The 16847-nt window shown below is 39.6% G+C and overlaps 1 protein-coding gene across 3 annotated transcripts in view; it reads left to right on the forward strand.

Moving 5' to 3' along the window:
• RALB (RAS like proto-oncogene B) overlaps nt 1–16847 on the forward strand; it is a 79695-nt gene that overhangs the window by 27667 nt on the left and 35181 nt on the right. The window lies entirely within an intron of this gene.

A 16847-nucleotide genomic window follows, 5' to 3' on the forward strand; every position in this document is an offset into this window, starting at 1 on the left:
TTTGGACATGTATCGGAGGTTACTCCCCCCCCCCCCGGTTTAATTTAGAGAACTTGTGTCCCTTGGGCCTGTATGTAATTCAGAATTTGGGGCGAGGTTGTCTTGCTGCCATATGTTTATGAATGCTACACTTGCTTTGATAAGTGATGCTGCTTCTTTTGAGTCCCCTGGGCATTGTGGATTGTGTTTTAGGCTGCCACTCCCATGTGTGCAGAGGTCTTTATTTTTTCCAAACTACTGTGGGTAGGCATGAGAAAACCCCTCAGAAAACTGGGCAAGATGATGTTTTAGTAGTTTGAGATGGTATCGTCCTTACCTGAGTTGGACATCACCTGAAGGACCTTATCTTACATGGCTGGGTTCTCTTTACCTGTTGCAGATCTGTAAAGATGCTTTCTTTCTCCCTGAAACCTTACTGGTATAGATGTTGAAAGAGGAAAAGGCAGTGCCCAAATGTAGTGTTACTTTAGAAGGGGAAGGTGAGATGTGGGGCAAACTAACCAGCCAAATTATGCAATTTAAGGGGGAGGTTAGGCTAGATTTTACCATTTTTCCAAGGGGTGGGACCTGAGGTCCTGTGAGGCCACTTGCAAGAATTAAAACAGATATAGTCAAGCCCTGCTTCATAGGCACCGACTCTGTGGGTGCTCTGGGGCTGGAGCACCCATGGGGGAAAAATGGTGGTTGCTGAACACCCCCCACCCCCAGCACCTCCCACCCACCAGCAGGCCCTGCGGATCAGCACCTCCCCACGCCTCCCACCTGCTGCAATTCACTGGGGGAGTAGTGAGGATGCAGTGCACTCTGAGGAGGGGGTAGAACTGGGCGGGAAGAGGCGGGGCGGGGTGGACTGGGGGCAATAAAAGGTGGGGTGGGGCGAGGCCTTGGGGGAAGGGGTGGGGGCAGGGTCTGGGGTAGAGCCAGGGGTCAAGCACCCCCTGGAACTTTGGAAAGTTGGCATCTGTGCCCTGCTTCCTTTTTGGGTCATGTATGTTTGGGTGGTGGAAGGGAGGCATACAGATTCAACAAGTGTTCAGGACCATCCCTGCTTTTTCTAATTTAAAGCCCAGATTTTAGATCCTTACTGCAAATATGCACAAACGTAGCATAGGGGGGGTTAATAAAAACCTTTGAAAGATTTAATATTTTCTGCTCCTTAAGCATCTGCTACTGTGAGAAAGACCTGATTTTTTTTTTTCCCCTCTTCACGAGAAGATTGGGAAGTTGTGTGACTAGCATTCTGAAATTTTGGTGGTTGACTGTATTCAGAATGCACACTGTCTGATGTTCTCTTAAATGTTCAACATATCAGTAGTTAAAGCTGTAGGAGGGACTAAGTGGTGCAGACTCGATTGTAATTGTAGATATTTCTGTAGATGGATTGACTGCCCGGCTTTGCTGATAAATGAGGCCATATCTACATTACCGGCTAAATGGGCATTACTGCGATCAGTGCAGTGGTGTCGATTTAGTGGGTCTGGTGAAGACAAGCTAAGTCGATGGGAGAGCGCTTTCCTGTAGATGTCTGTACGCCACTTCCCTGAGAGGCAGAAGCTACTTTGATGGGAGACTGCCTCCCATCAGTATAGGTCAATTTACAGCAGTGTCTACATTGCGCTAAATTACATGGACTTCAGTTATGTAATTTATGTAAGTGAACTAGCTGGGGTGAATTTGATTTAAATCATGATTTAAATCACTAGTCAGGAACACTCGATTTAATCCTGGATTTCTACATAAAAGTGCTTTCTTGTTGGTTGTTATAACCTTAATACATATTCTTCATAACTCAGAGATAGATGTAGGTTTCATTTTTAGAAGGTACACACTATACATTTTTAAAGTGATTTCTTTAGAAAACTTTTCAGATTAGTTTTACAGCTATATCAGAAAATGAATGATTGTTTGGTAATTGAAGCAGTTATTTATGAAGTCATTGGGAGATGAACTATCGCCAGTTCAACAGGTTAATCATTAATATTTGGAGGATTTTCTTGCCATGCTGTATTAGGAGGAGAACATCACCAGACAGACATTTAAACTGTTTTATTTCACTAAAACAACAACGTTATGTATTCTGGATTTTTTTTCTTCAATAGAAAACATATAATATTTTAACAAGACAAGCGTATGAATTTTTGAATTTAGTTAAACATAGAAGTTTTTTAAAATCAGGTTTGTTTTTGTTTAAATTGTTTTTAACTAAAATAGTTAAATGAAATATTTAAAAAAAATAGACTATGTCAGCCTGGTCAACATGAGAAACTTAAAATATTGGATTCTGCAGCTAACTCAGTCATCTTCACCTTCATTTTCCTGTTCATAATCTGGAAAAGGAAAACAAGCTTTCCTGCTTTTTCAGGTCTCAAATGACTTCTCAATTTTGAATGAATTAATCCAAAGGAAGAAAATATTTTTTCTACACCGGCAGAAAAAGCTACTGCTGTTAAGTGAGATTATTACTTCAACAGTGTCTGAATCCAAGTGCTTAAGTGACTTCCACCAGTTCACTGGTGTGACTTTCTTTAAAACATCAGCAGCACACACATATTTTTGAATGGTTCTTATTCCCAAACTGGGTCTCTTTTACGGCCTTCTGCCATTATAGGTTTTCCCTTCTAGTGAGAGAATGGTATTGGTAGATCTCAAATCAATGAAGGCTACACTCAGAAAGACCTCAAGACTTCTGCAATATGCTGCTCAAACAGTTTCACTTTTGTTTCTACTGCCTGTCCCTACCTTCTCACATTTATCTCCAGACTTCTCCTTGTCCAGATCTATTCCGCCCCCAACAATCTTCTATTCATTGAACTTTTTGAAACTTTGCATTTTTAAAGAGAGGTAAGGGATTGACTCTGTGTACACAAATTTGCAGAGGGACAATAGGGTTGAGGTCTGTTATTTCTCACCTCTATATATTCTTTCTTTCTTTAAAAACATTTTTGCTGTTAACAAGCATGTTATCTCTAGAGACACAAATCCACAGTTTGAGAACTGCAGAACTAAGCATCTCTGATGGTATCTTCTAAACTGAGCACTGAGTCCCATTGGGTAGATAGAAAGATTAACCTAAATAATCTATACAGAAGCCCCTGCAACCTCATAAGATTGGGTCTCTAATCCACGAGCTATTGGAACTCGTTTACAAAACTTTTCTTAAACATTACATGAATATATTGTCTCATACTATAGAATTAAAATTTACAATCCCTATTCCATGATGAGATATCTTTGAGCTATAAAGATTAATTAAATCTTATTTAAAACTATCTTTAGAATGCTTTTTTCCCCAAAAAGCATTCTATCAAAAAAATCCAATTTAAAAAAATCATTGATTTTTATCCACCCTGGAATTGGCATAACTTGGATCGATTTACAGCGTTACTGTGGACCAGCCCTGAATAATGGTGTTAGAAGACTGAAGTCCAACAATTCCAAATCTGTTTTACTTATTGTCTTCTATATGGTATTAGCATATTTACTTTCCACTTTATTCATTTGTGCTGGATTGGTCAAGGACAGCGTTGATGTAAACAAAACTTGTAATCCTGAATCATGATCATCTATCACAGTCCTAAAGGGAGTTGTCAGCACAAACAAGGCGTTTATAACATAAATTCCTGTAAAGACAGTTGCTTGCCTTCTCTTCTAGTTTTAAATATTTAATGAGAATTGACTGAATACTTACTTACCTGTATTACAAATAATACCTTGGATTATTTAAACTAATTAAATCTAATTTACCCTTTTATTATTAGTTTTTAATATTGTAAACATTTCTCCTCTTATACAATGAAAATAGGTGAGTTTCACACTTTTCCCTCTAGGTATTATCAACTTCAATTTCAGTTTCTCATAAAATAGCATGTTTGTTTCATGCATACAGCAGGATTTTTTTAAAATCTATTCTATGGGAATAAAAATCTTGCATTTCTACTAGTCTTGGTTTTTGTAAAAGATTATTTTTACAAAACCCCAGTTTGGAGCATAATTTGACCTGACAGTACCCTTTTTTGAGTATTCCATTTGCTAATAGATAGGTCAGATTTTTAACATCCGTTCAGGTGTACTGAGTGTCTGCATAAAAGAACAGTCAGCTACCGGCACTTCAGTTCTGTGCAAGGCAGTAATGAACTGGTATATCTCAAGGGATGACTACTTATATGTACATAAGTGGTATTTCATGGCTGCAATATTGAATCTGCCATCTACATTGTACTTTAGCTTTGAGAAGAGACCGGTCTTTCAAATGAAAGCAATATGGTGCAATCATTTGTTTGGGAGTCTGTGGGCTTGTTGCTATGTGAAATGCTGCATAAAAATTGTCCCTTCTTTGTGAGTCTTACACTCTAGTCAGGCAGTGCAGAGGAGATGCTATGCAAACAGGACACTGAGTGGCCTAATAATTGAAAAAGGCTGGGAATAGAATTCTAATCCTGGTTCTAATATCCTCTGTGGCATTTGGTGAACCACATGATATTTCACTAACATTAAATGGGAATAACAACATCTATTTCATATGGGTGTTGTGAGTTAAATTAGAGAAGGGTTGTGAACATTTTTGAGCACTAAATGCTAAATACTAGAATTTTGTTATTGTGCCTCAAACTTGACCAGTAAGAACAGCCTCCAGGAGTGAGAGCGTAGTTCAGGTTCCACATCCATTCAGATCCTGGCACACATGAATCTGTGAACAAGGGTGCCAGTTGAGATGGCTTTTGAATGGGAACACCTGTCCACAGGTAAGTGTGCTAAAACCAGTCCACCTCATCTCTGAATTAAAGGAAATTCGGGATGGTAGTTCAAAACATAATATAGAATCAAAGCATTTCAGACAGTTCTTGTGCTGGCTCTGCTGAATTTTGAACCAAGTGTTAAAGAACAGCAATCTCCTAAATATTAAGACCTTTTTTGGATCCTTAAATGTAACAGCATTACTGAGTTACTCAGATTTCTCCAGTGATTCTCAGATTGCTTGTTTTGACTAACTGTTGTTGTTGACAACTGTTGTTGTGTCCTACGTGCTAAGGGCAGAGCTAGACTTGTACTAACAAAGGCCAGATAGAGGTGCTTTTGAAACTAATAAATGATTGCCTAATAACTAATTTTCATCAAACCAGTTTGTGTGTCAACTTGTGATCCTCCTCAAATATCTCGTTCTCTTATACGCCTTTGGATTTGGCAAGGTTAAAGAAATGGAATACAGGGAGGATGGAGTGGCAGTGAATGAAATGCTTGTAAACAGCAGTAAATTGAAAACTGCTTATGCTAAACACAGGAAAGTTCCTCCCTATCTAAGGGAAATGTCTATGCTAGGGAATATTACCAAAACAAACCCAAAAAATCCCCTCTAGTGTGTGGTTGAGAACATTGTATCTGAACCATGATCCATAAAAGCTAGTAACTCAAAGATCAAAACTATAGAAGTACAGTACATAAGTGACAGAAATAATTCTGGTATTAAATGAGTGTTGAGTATTTTTATTTGGATTTAAATGTCAAGAGCACATGGATACGCAACCTTTATGTGCCTTTGATATTGATTAAAGATATAACTGATTTCCAGACATAACTAGGGTTTAGCAGCTATCCAGTATAACCACACCAATTTAATCTTAATCTTGCTTTAAACTCCACACTCGTGTGTGTTGCAGTAAACCAGGATTTTATATTGTATAATGGAGGTCACAGCCCCAATATCGTTTTCAGGATTCAGGTTAGTGGGTTATGGAATATTTTGGCGTTTGAGGGGGGGGAAACAAAAAGTGCATTGATTATTTATTACAGATTTTAGGTCCCAGGTTGGGCTTTCAGTAACCTTCTAAAATGAACATATGTACAGTACATAGTATCGTATCAGTCTCCACTGATTAATTTATTACACGGTTGACCCTCAAGTGGTGTTAAATTGAAAAACATGGGACTAAATGCTTCTGATGTAAATCAGAGTAAGCCTGTCAGTTTGAAAACAGATTATTCGTCAAAATACAGTGTAATTCAGTGTACTCTGTGACTTTAAACACTCACTTCCAGTGATCTGAAGAAGGAGGTTCCTCCCCAAGATTTTAAGGAAGGATAGAGATAAAGCAGGATTTGGTGGAGAATCATAAAAATGACCGTTTTGTTTTTTTATTTTATTATATTTATCTGCTGCTACTTCAGACCAAATTGAAAGGTGGGATTAACTTTCAGGGATGGGATTAGAAAGTATAAGTAGGTGGAATCTGCCACCCTAAGGGAAAACTCTGTAAAGTGCAGGCTGCAGTGGCATTACATGGGATGTCAGTGTACAATGTGGTCTGACGTGACCATTTACGCTAACAAGAAATCAAGATTTCAATAATGTCACTTTATTGTGGTGATGGACATAGGTAACATCCTTTCTGGTTATTTTAACAAATTTTTTATAACAAAACCATTTGGAAATATGTCCATCCTCCCATCTCTTTTAAAACTGGCTTCCTATGAGTATTTCTGCTACAGCAAGATACTCTTCCCCACTGTCCTATTTTGCTGCTAAACTTTTCACTTACTGCAAGAGCCGACATTTATCCAGATACTCCTGACAACAGGACTTTTTGGTGGTTAGTTGACTCTCCCAACAGCGTCACTCCTCCTGTTCATTACATAGTAAAATGCTTTTGCTAAATATGTATCCTTATGGTATTATTAGAAATGTCTCCCAAAAGCATAATATTGATGGGGCATTACTTTGTTTTCCTCTTCCACTCTAAGGCACTATGCTCCATCTGATTTTTCCTGTTTGTTTCAGACTGCCTTTTGACCAAATTAATTTTCTAACAAAATATACAACTTTCAAGCTTGTATGGATGGGGGAAAACTTTAGGGGACTAAGTAGCATGGAGACTATTGGCTAGAAGGCTTGTGCTTATGGGAGCACAATTTAGGCCTAATGCTGCTCACTTTACTTGCATGAGTAGTCCCATTGATCGCCTTTGGACAATCGCGTGAGTAAAGTGAGGAGAGTTTTGCCCTTCATCTTCATACCCTTCTCATAGCATCTTGGGAACCTTTCCTCTTATGGCTTTTCAGGTACAGATCAAATGCTTAATCGACTCTGAAATCTAGAAGAAAAAATACTAGTAATTAAAAGCTGCTTCAGTTGGTTGTCCCGCATTTTGACCTTGGTTACATGAGAAATTTAGTGTAAGGAAACCACAGTGGTATGTGCCCTTATAATTTTGCTTGGAAGGATAGAGAAATTATGAAGTAACTTCTATTAAGATATTATTGTCATGCAGTGGTTGATTTTAATGTAAGATCTCTACTTGAGGTATCTAGTCTTCCTTGATGTTTAATATTGTATCTCATTGGATTACTGTCACAAAGCCATTGTACTGTGCGGGTAGAAGTATGTATTGAGTTACAATCTGTGAAACTTTGTAGGAACATCAGTTCCAAACTTTTTTACCTCCAAAGTGCTACCTATGTTCTAAGTGTGTTAGAATAATGTTGGTTATGATGCATTAGTTTGGGGGTTTTAATATTATAACCATGCATTTTACTTTTTTGAAATCTAACACTGATGTAAAATATTGCTCTGTGTAGAAACTTAGATAAAAGCTTTGAAGACTACCTTTTAGCTATTTTTGGAATGAACCCCTCCCTCCCACTTTCCATGCACCCCAAGTACACCAACAGCCCACTTCCAAAAATGCATTTAATACAAATAAGGTATGTATGAATTTATTAATTTTTAGTGCCTAAACATTAATCCAGTGATCTTTAGTTTTGTTAAAAATTGATTTTTTCCCCCACAGGATACCTTAATAAAAATAGGTTTCAGAGTAGCAGCCGTGTTAGTCTGTATTCGCAAGAAGAAAAGGAGTACTTGTGGCACCTTAGAGACTACCAAATTTATCTGAGCATAAGCTTTCGTGAGCTACAGCTCACTTCATCGGAAGTGAGCTGTAGTTCACAAAAGCTTATGCTCAAATTTGGTAGTCTCTAAGGTGCCACAAGTACTCCTTTTCTTCTTAATAAAAATGTGTCAGAGCCTTTAAGGTTTAAAACAGCAGCATTTCCAAAAGAGTGCATACCCCAAAACACGTATTTACCTAATGCAATGCAATGAGTGCTGACCTAAATACATGATATGCATTTACTGTGAAACTGAAATGACTTCAGATAAATCACTCTTGGTTTTATTTAGCAGCAGGAGACTGTTATCCAGTGATGATCTTATATTTCACTGATACTATCTCTTAAGTAATCTTGATACTTTTGTAGCAATATTCAAACCAGAAATCTTAATACTTTACTTCCCATAAAACAAATAGGAGTCAATTAAGTTGGGCAACTTCCAAGGTAGAAAAATGAGATTTCAAATGCATTTGTTCAATTTAGCTTTAAATAATTTACTAAATTTACAAACTCGATTATCTGAAGAAGATATATATATATCAAGTGACAGATGTAATAGGCAGAAACCCTAGTTCCCAACATCTGCATTTTAAAAGGTGGAAACATTCAGTTTTCCATGATCATGTTCTCCTGGAAAGTAATAGCTTGGAAATACACAGCATGAATAGATATTGCCACTGGATGGTGGGACTAAAAAAAATGAAAGTTCCATGCAAAAGGTAGGTCTGAGTAGGTGTTCAGCAGTGTTCGTGAACTGTTTAAAAGCAGTTCCCACTGTTCCTTTTAATGTGCTCCTGAACGGAGAACTTAAAAAACATTGGAGCCAAATAAAGTGACAGATTGAACATAGTTATTGGTTAGTATTGAACATTAATGTTTCAGTTTTTTTAGTTTAGAACATGTACATGAAAGTGTTGCCTTTGCATTGGTTGGAAGAAAAATCCAAGTTCATCTGCAGAGTAAGATGATAGCCAGCATTTGATACTGCACTGAGTTTCTGCTTGACGCAGTGGAGCGGGAGATAGGCCCATCAGGGAGCTTGGTCCCACTGTGATTCTTAGGGCAGACTTGTGGGTGTAAGCTATGCCAGCTGGTAGTGGTCCCCAGGGTACTGTGCCAGTTGAGGATACCCAGACAGTAGTGTGCTCCTGCCACTCCAAAATGTCCCTTGTGCTGAACCCAGGTCCGAGGGGGTGGGGCGGAGGGTGATGTAGAAACCTGGTGTGCTGGCACTGTCAGCAGAATTCTCCCTATGCCAGAGGAATTCTTAGCAGACTCCAGATAGCTGCTTTCTGGTCCCTTTTTACTTCTAGAGTGAACCAGAGAATCTTGCTCCATAATACTAGTGCAACTTGTGGTTCAAGCCCTGTAAAATAATCACCAACAATTCTTGCATCACCTCTGTTATCTCTGTTTTGCAGATAGGGGGACTGAGGTAGACACAGTGATTTGTCTCAAGTCCCACAGTCAGTAGTAGAATGAGTCAATCATGGTCAAGTCATATAATGTTGATAAATATCATGGAATTGAGAGATAACTTATGTGAATGAACCGAATACCTTAGAATAAGTCCAATCGCAAAACTATCATTAGAATCATAGAATTGTAAGACTGGAAGGGACCTCAAAAGGTCATCTAGTCCAGTCCCCTGCACTCATGACAGGGCTAAGTATTATCTAGACTATCCCTGAGAGGTGTTTGTGGAATCTCTATCATTGGACATTTTTAAGAGCAGGTTAGACAGTCTCCCTGAGCAATTTATTACAACCTAAACCACCCTTGCTGCAATTTAAACCCATTGCTTCTTGTCCTATCCTCAGAGGTTAAGGAGAATAATTTTTCTCCCTCTTCTTGTAACAACCTTTTATGTACTTGAAAACTGTTATCATGTCCCCTCTGTCTTCTCTTCTCCAGACTAACAAACCCAGTTTTTTCAATCTTCCCTCATAGGTCATATTCTATCGACCTTGATTAATTTTTGTTGCTCTTCTGTAGACTTTATGCAGTTTGTCCACATCATTCCTGAAATGTGGCTCCCAGAACTGAACACAATACTCCAGTTGAGTCCGTATCAGCGCGGAGTAGAGTGGAAAAATTACTTCCTGTGTCTTGCTTACAACATTCCCGCTAATATATCCTAGAATGATGGGGTTTTTTTTTGACAGTGTTACACTGTTGCCTCATATTTAGCTTGTGATACACTATGACCCCCAGATCCCTTCCTGCAGTACTCCTTCCTAGGCAGTCATTTCTCGTTTTGTATGTGTGCAATTAATTGTTCATTCCTAAATGGAGTGCTTTGCATTTGTCCTTATTGAATTTCATCCTGTTTTTTTCAGACCATTTCTCCAGTTTGTCCAGATCATTTAGAATTTTATCCTATCCTCCAAGCACAACTTGATATTGTCCTCAAACTTTATAAGTGTACTCTCTATCCTATTATCTAAATAATTAAGAAAGATGTTGAACAGAACTGATCCCTCAGGACCGCACTCGATATGCCCTTCCAACTTGACTGTGAACCATTGAAAACTATTTTCTGGGAATGGTTTTCCAACCAGGTGTACATCCACCTTATAGTAGCTCCATCTAGGTTGTATTACCCTAGTTTGTTTATGAGAGGGTTATGCGAGACAGTATCAAAAGTCTTACTAAAGTCAAGATATACCAAATCTACTGCTCCCCCCCTATCCACAAGACTTGTTACCTTGTCAAAGAGAACTATTAAGTTGGTTTGATGTGATTTGTTCTTGACAAATTCATGCTGTTACTTATCACTTTATCTTCTAAGTGTTTGCAAACTGATTGCTTAATTATTTGCTGCATTATCTTCCCTGGTATTGAAGTTAAGCTGACTGGTCTGTAGTTTCCCAGGTTGTCCTTATTTCCCTTTTTATAGATGGGCACTATATTTTCCCTTTCCCAGGCCTCTGGAATCTCTCCCGCCCTATGTGACTTTTCAAAGATAATAGCTAATGGCTCAGATATCTCCTCAGTCAGCTCCTTGAGTATTCTAGGATGTTTCATCAGGCCCTGGTGACTTGAAGACATCTAACTTGTCTAAGAACATAAAAATGGCGATACTGGGTCAGACTGATTGTCAGGGCCGACTCGGTCCTGGGGCCGGTTTTGTTCAATATCTTCATAAATGATCTGGAGGATGGTGTGGATTGCACCCTCAGCAAGTTTGCAGATGACACTAAACTGGGAGGAGAGGTAGATAAGCTGGAGGGTAGGGATAGGATACAGAGGGACCTAGACAAATTGGAGGATTGAGCCAAAAGAAATCTGATGAGGTTCAACAAGGACAAGTGCAGAGTCCTGCACTTAGGACGGAAGAATCCCATGCACCGCTACAGACTAGGGACCGAATGGCTCGGCAGCAGTTCTGCAGAAAAGGACCTAGGGGTTACAGTGGAGAAGAAGCTGGATATGAGCCAACAGTGTGCCCTTGTTGCCAAGAAGGCCAATTGCATTTTGGGATGTATAAGTAGGGACATTGCCAGCAGATCGAGGGACGTGATCGTTCCCTTCTATTCGACATTGGTAAGGCCTCATCTGGAGTACTGTGTCCAGTTTTGGGCCCCACACTACAAGAAGGATGTGGAAAAATTGGAGAGAGTCCACCGAAGGGCAACAAAAATGATGAGGGGACTGGAACACATAACTTATGAGGAGAGGCTGAGGGAACTGGGGATGTTTAGTCTACGGAAGAGAAGACTGAGGGGGGATTTGATAGCTGCTTTCAACTACCTGAAAGGGGGTTCCAAAGAGGATGGCTCTAGACTGTTCTCAGTGGTAGCAGATGACAGAACAAGGAGTAATGGTCTCAAGTTGCAGTGGGGAGATTTAGGTTGGATATTAGGAAAAAGTTTTTCACTAGGAGGGTGGTGAAACACTGGAATGCGTTACCTAGGGAGGTGGTGGAATCTCCTTCCTTAGAAGTTTTTAAGGTCAGGCTTGACAAAGCCCTAGGCTGGGATGATTTCATTGGGGATCGGTCCTGCTTTGAGCAGGCGGTTGGACTAGATGACCTCCTGAGGTCCCTTCCAACCCTGATATTCTATGAGTGTAGCTCAGTATCATGTCTTCCAGCAGTGGCTGGTGCCAAATGCTTCGGAGGAAATGAATAGAACAGGGCAATTATGGAGTGATCCATCTCCTGTCCAGTTGCAGCATCTGGCAGTTGGAGGTTTAGGGGTTCCCAGAGTGTGGGGTTGTCCCTAACTATCTTGGCTAATAGCCGTTGAACTTCTCTAAATAGTCATTCACTAAAATAAGGTTAAACAAATTGGGATCAATACCAGACACCCTCACGTGTTAAAACAACGGGGGCATCAAGACCCCCATGGAAGAAGGAAAAGGCATATAGTAATTTTAATAGCTTTCTCTATAAGTATATATGTTGAATAATCACACTACAACATGTTAAACCAGAAATGTTACACTTCAAAAACTAGGGTGTCTCTCATTTCTATTTAAGTGATAAGGGAAGCCATTCTGGGTCAGACCAAAGGTTCATCTAGCCCAGTATCCTGTCTTCCGACAGTGGCCAATACCAGGTGCCCCAGAGTGAATGAACAGAATAGGTAATCAAAAAGTGATAAGGCTGCTAATCACCAATTCTTGACTTGTAAATTAAAGACAGCTCTGTTTACTGAGACAGTGATAAATTAACTGTATTTGGAAGAGTAATTGCAGAATATCAGTCATTAAATTTTGTTTTGTAACTTGTGTGGGTGGGGAAAAATGTAACTGAATTTGGAGTAACCTGGTAAATTGTGATTAGTCAAAATGTTAATGACAATGTCCTAGTGCTTCTTACAGACATACAATCCACTGAAATGACATCCGCAACTATATTCTCAACTCAACTTATGTTATAATAGGAATACATGTAAAAAGTCTAAAACTCACCAACACACAGCTCTTAGGGCTTTTTAAGCTAATGAAAACAAATTACTCTAATGATGTGAACATACAGGTATAGGGGTGTTAAAGTGAAATTCCAAGAGACTTTGTAAAAGTTTGTGTTTGGTTAAAACCACGTCTTTGAAGTACACACGAATTTCTCATAACACCAGTCTAGTACATCGATAATTTGTGGAGTCAGTGGTAACAAGGCTCCATTGTGGCTGTGTTGCTAGGGAACCATAAGGAGGAAGGGGGTTCAGGAATTGATGTCAAGGCACAGAGCCTCCAAGCACATGGTCCTATGCACATCACCTGGAATACTTGGTGCTGGAAATCTGGCTGTTCCAAAAGGGAAGTGTGCAACATCAATTCTATCACCTGCACTGAAGAATGAGTGTGGAGAGGGAGTACTTCAGCAAGGAGAACTTATAGGAGGTGGTCAGGAGATCAAGTTTCTCCATCTGTAAAATAGGGCTAATTGTACTTGCCCTCTTTTTGTAATGACTTTAATGTCTCTGGGTGAGAAGCTCTATGAAAGTTTAGTAGTATTGAATTCAAACGTTCCTCAGATGTGAATCTTGAAGATTACAAAAGGATGTATGTGCATCTGTTATATAATGCATACAACATAAAGATTCACTTCCAGATTCAAGAAAGCAGATCAAAGGACAGTGACTTAGAATTTTAAAGACCACGTGAGATGATAAACAGATTCTAAAAATACCTCTGGTGACGATGCTAACAAAGTCTCAATTGTTGCTTAAATATGGAACCCTCGTTGCATCCGATGAAGTGGGTATTCACCCACAAAAGCTTATTCTCCAATACATCTGTTAGTCTATAAGGTGCCACAGGACTCTTCGCCGCTTCGTTCAGACCTGTATCAAATCTCTTTTGGATACTTTGTATGATTGGAGTTTTCATAGGCTGTTGTAATTTACTTTCAAGATTATACTCTGAAACTGCTGTTCAGAACTTAGTCACATCTATTTTTTTGATGTCTTGGATTATTATTATGACAGAGGGAATGGGCGATTTTCTAATGTTTTGATATCTTATTAATCTGTTTCCATAAGTAAATACCTGCTGTTATCAGTGCTATATTTTGTTGAATTTTAATGGCACTCCTGCGTAGAGAGAGATTCAGTCATCTGTATTTCAGCATATGATTTCTAAAGAAATCTGGCTCTCATTCAGGGTGGAGAAATGCACTGACTGAATATATATTGTGTGCTTTTTAATGCTACAGTTTAATGCAGAAAGTGTAAAATAACTAACTGGTCTATTTTGGGGTGCAATCGTGGAATGTTAAGCAACTGGATTTAAATAGTTCCAGTAAAATTCAAGAGTACTGCTGGGTAAAAGTAAAACAGTGTAGTCAAATTAATTAACTGTGCTGTAAATTTCTTGTGTAGATAAAGAAAATTTACTTTCAATCTATCAAGGGTAGATGTTACCTACATATCCCAGTATTTTAATGCCTGTGCTTACAGGTGGTTTTCTTTCATGACCCAGATGTGGGGATCCATGTTGGCTAACTAAGATTATTTGGTTTCAGAGTGGTAGCCATGTTAGTCTGTATCCGCAAAAGCCACGAGGAGTCCTTGTGGCCTCTTAGAGACTAACAAATTTATATGGGCTAGAAGCCCATGAAAGCTTATGCCCAAATATATTTGTTAGTCTCTAAGGTGCCACAAGGACTCCTCGTTGTTGTAGTTTTTAAGATTATCTGTTGTATCCATTTAATGCACTTTTTGTGGAAGATTAAATGACTACATCTTCATAAGTCTTTCAAATATCGTAATTATCAAAGAGATAGCTGCCAATATAACAATCTGATGTGGAATAAGATATAAGGAATGCAGCTTCTTTGAATCCATAGTCATCTGGAACTGTCACAGTTGTTACATTGCTATAAAAAAGTAATGGAACTTACTATCTCCTACTGTATACTTAAACTGTTGTTAAAATATAGGTGTGGGGACAAGGGCCCTGAGGATAACTGATTTAACTTGCATATTTGCCATTGAGCAGGACATATATTGGTGTTAGTGGGGAGTCCTTTGATAGAGGCTGTCTCTGAAGGATTCCCATCTGATTTAGTATCAATAATATTATGGAAAGGGAAACTGGATGCCATCCAACTGTTAGACAACAGAGTGCATCTTGTTGACTGTCTTACAAAGATGTTAGTTCTAGGGTCCAACACAGGAGATTGAGTTCACCCTTAAAGGTGTACTGATTTCTGTATATTTGCTTAAGATTCCAAATCACTGATGGAATATATGTAGATAAATTAAAAAACAGATATCTATAAAATGCAGTCTGCAGGACAGCAAGATAGAATCATAGAATATCAGGGTTGGAAGGGACCTTAGGAGGTCATCTAGTCCAACACCCTGCTCAAAGCAGGACCGATCCCCAGTTAAATCATCCCAGCCTAGGGCTTTGTCAAGCCTGACCTTAAAAACTTCTAAGAAAGGAGATTCCACCACCTCCCTAGGTAACGCATTCCAGTGTTTCACCACCCTCCTAGTGAAAAACTTTTTCCTAATATCCAACCTAAATCTCCCCACTGCAACTTGAGACCATTACTCCTTGTTCTGTCATCTGCTACCACTGAGAACAGTCTAGAGCCATCCTCTTTGGAACCCCCTTTCAGGTAGTTGAAAGCAGCTATCAAATCCCCCCTCATTCTTCTCTTCCGTAGACTAAACATCCCCAGTTCCCTCAGCCTCTCCTCATAAGTCATGTGTTCCAGTCCCCTCATCATTTTTGTTGCCCTCCGCTGGACTCTCTCCAATTTTTCCACATCCTTCTTGTAGTGTGGGGCCCAAAACTGGACACAGTACTCCAGATGAGGCCTCACCAACATCGAATAGAGGGGAACAATCACGTCCCTCGATCTGCTGGCAATGCCCCTACTTCTACAGCCCCAAATGTCATTCGCCTTCTTGACAACAAGGGCACACTGTTGGCTCATATCCAGCTTCTCGTCCACTGTAACCCCTAGGTCCTTTTCTGCAGACCTGCTGCCGAGCCATTCGGTCCCTAGTCTGTAGCGGTGCATTGGATTCTTCCGTCCTAAGTGCAGGACTCTGCACTTGTCCTTGTTGAACCTCATCAGATTTCTTTTGGCCCAATCCTCCAATTTGTCTAGGTCCCTCTGTATCCTATCCCTACCCTCCAGCTTATCTACCTCTCCTTCCAGTTTAGTGTCATCTGCAAACTTGCTGAGGGTGCAATCCACACCATCCTCCAGATCATTTATGAAGATATTGATCAAAACCGGCCCGAGGACCGACCCTTGGGGCATTCCCCTTGATACCGGCTGCCAATTAGACATGGAGCCATTGATCACTACCCGTTGAGCCTGACAATCTAGCCAGCTTTCTATCCACCTTATAGTCCATTTATCCACCCCATATTTCTTTAACTTGCTGGCAAGAATACAGTGTCAAAAGCTATGCTAAAGTCAAGGAACAACACGTCCACTGCTTTCCCTTCATCCACAGAAGCAGTTATCTCATCATAGAAGGCAATTAGGTTAGTCAGGCATGACTTGCCCTTGGTGAATCCATGCTGACTGTTCCTGATCACTTTCATCTCCTCTAAGTGCTTCAGAATAGATTCCTTGAGGACCTGCTCCATGATTTTTCCAGGGACTGAGGTGAGGCTGACTGGCCTGTAGTTCCCAGGATCCTCCTCCTTCCCTTTTTTAAAGATGGGCACTACATTAGCCTTTTTCCAGTCATCCGGGACTTCCCCCGATCGCCATGAGTTTTCAAAGATAGAACAGAGATAATCCCATGTGATCATAGTGAGACCGCTATAGTTAAAGATCATAAACTTATATAAAATATTTTAAAAGTATTAATGTACTCTGCCTTTTGTTCTTCTCTTTTTTACAAAAAGAAAAAAAGAGAGAGTGAATACTTTAACTTGGGCTGTGCTGATACTTTCCCTTAATGGTGACATTTTAAAAATCATTCTTCCTCCTGGACTGGCACCTGCTTAAATGAACTAAGTTGATTAATGCATAAGTTACA

Source organism: Eretmochelys imbricata, chromosome 11 (genome assembly GCF_965152235.1).
Source record: "Eretmochelys imbricata isolate rEreImb1 chromosome 11, rEreImb1.hap1, whole genome shotgun sequence".
NCBI lineage: Eukaryota > Metazoa > Chordata > Testudines > Cheloniidae > Eretmochelys > Eretmochelys imbricata.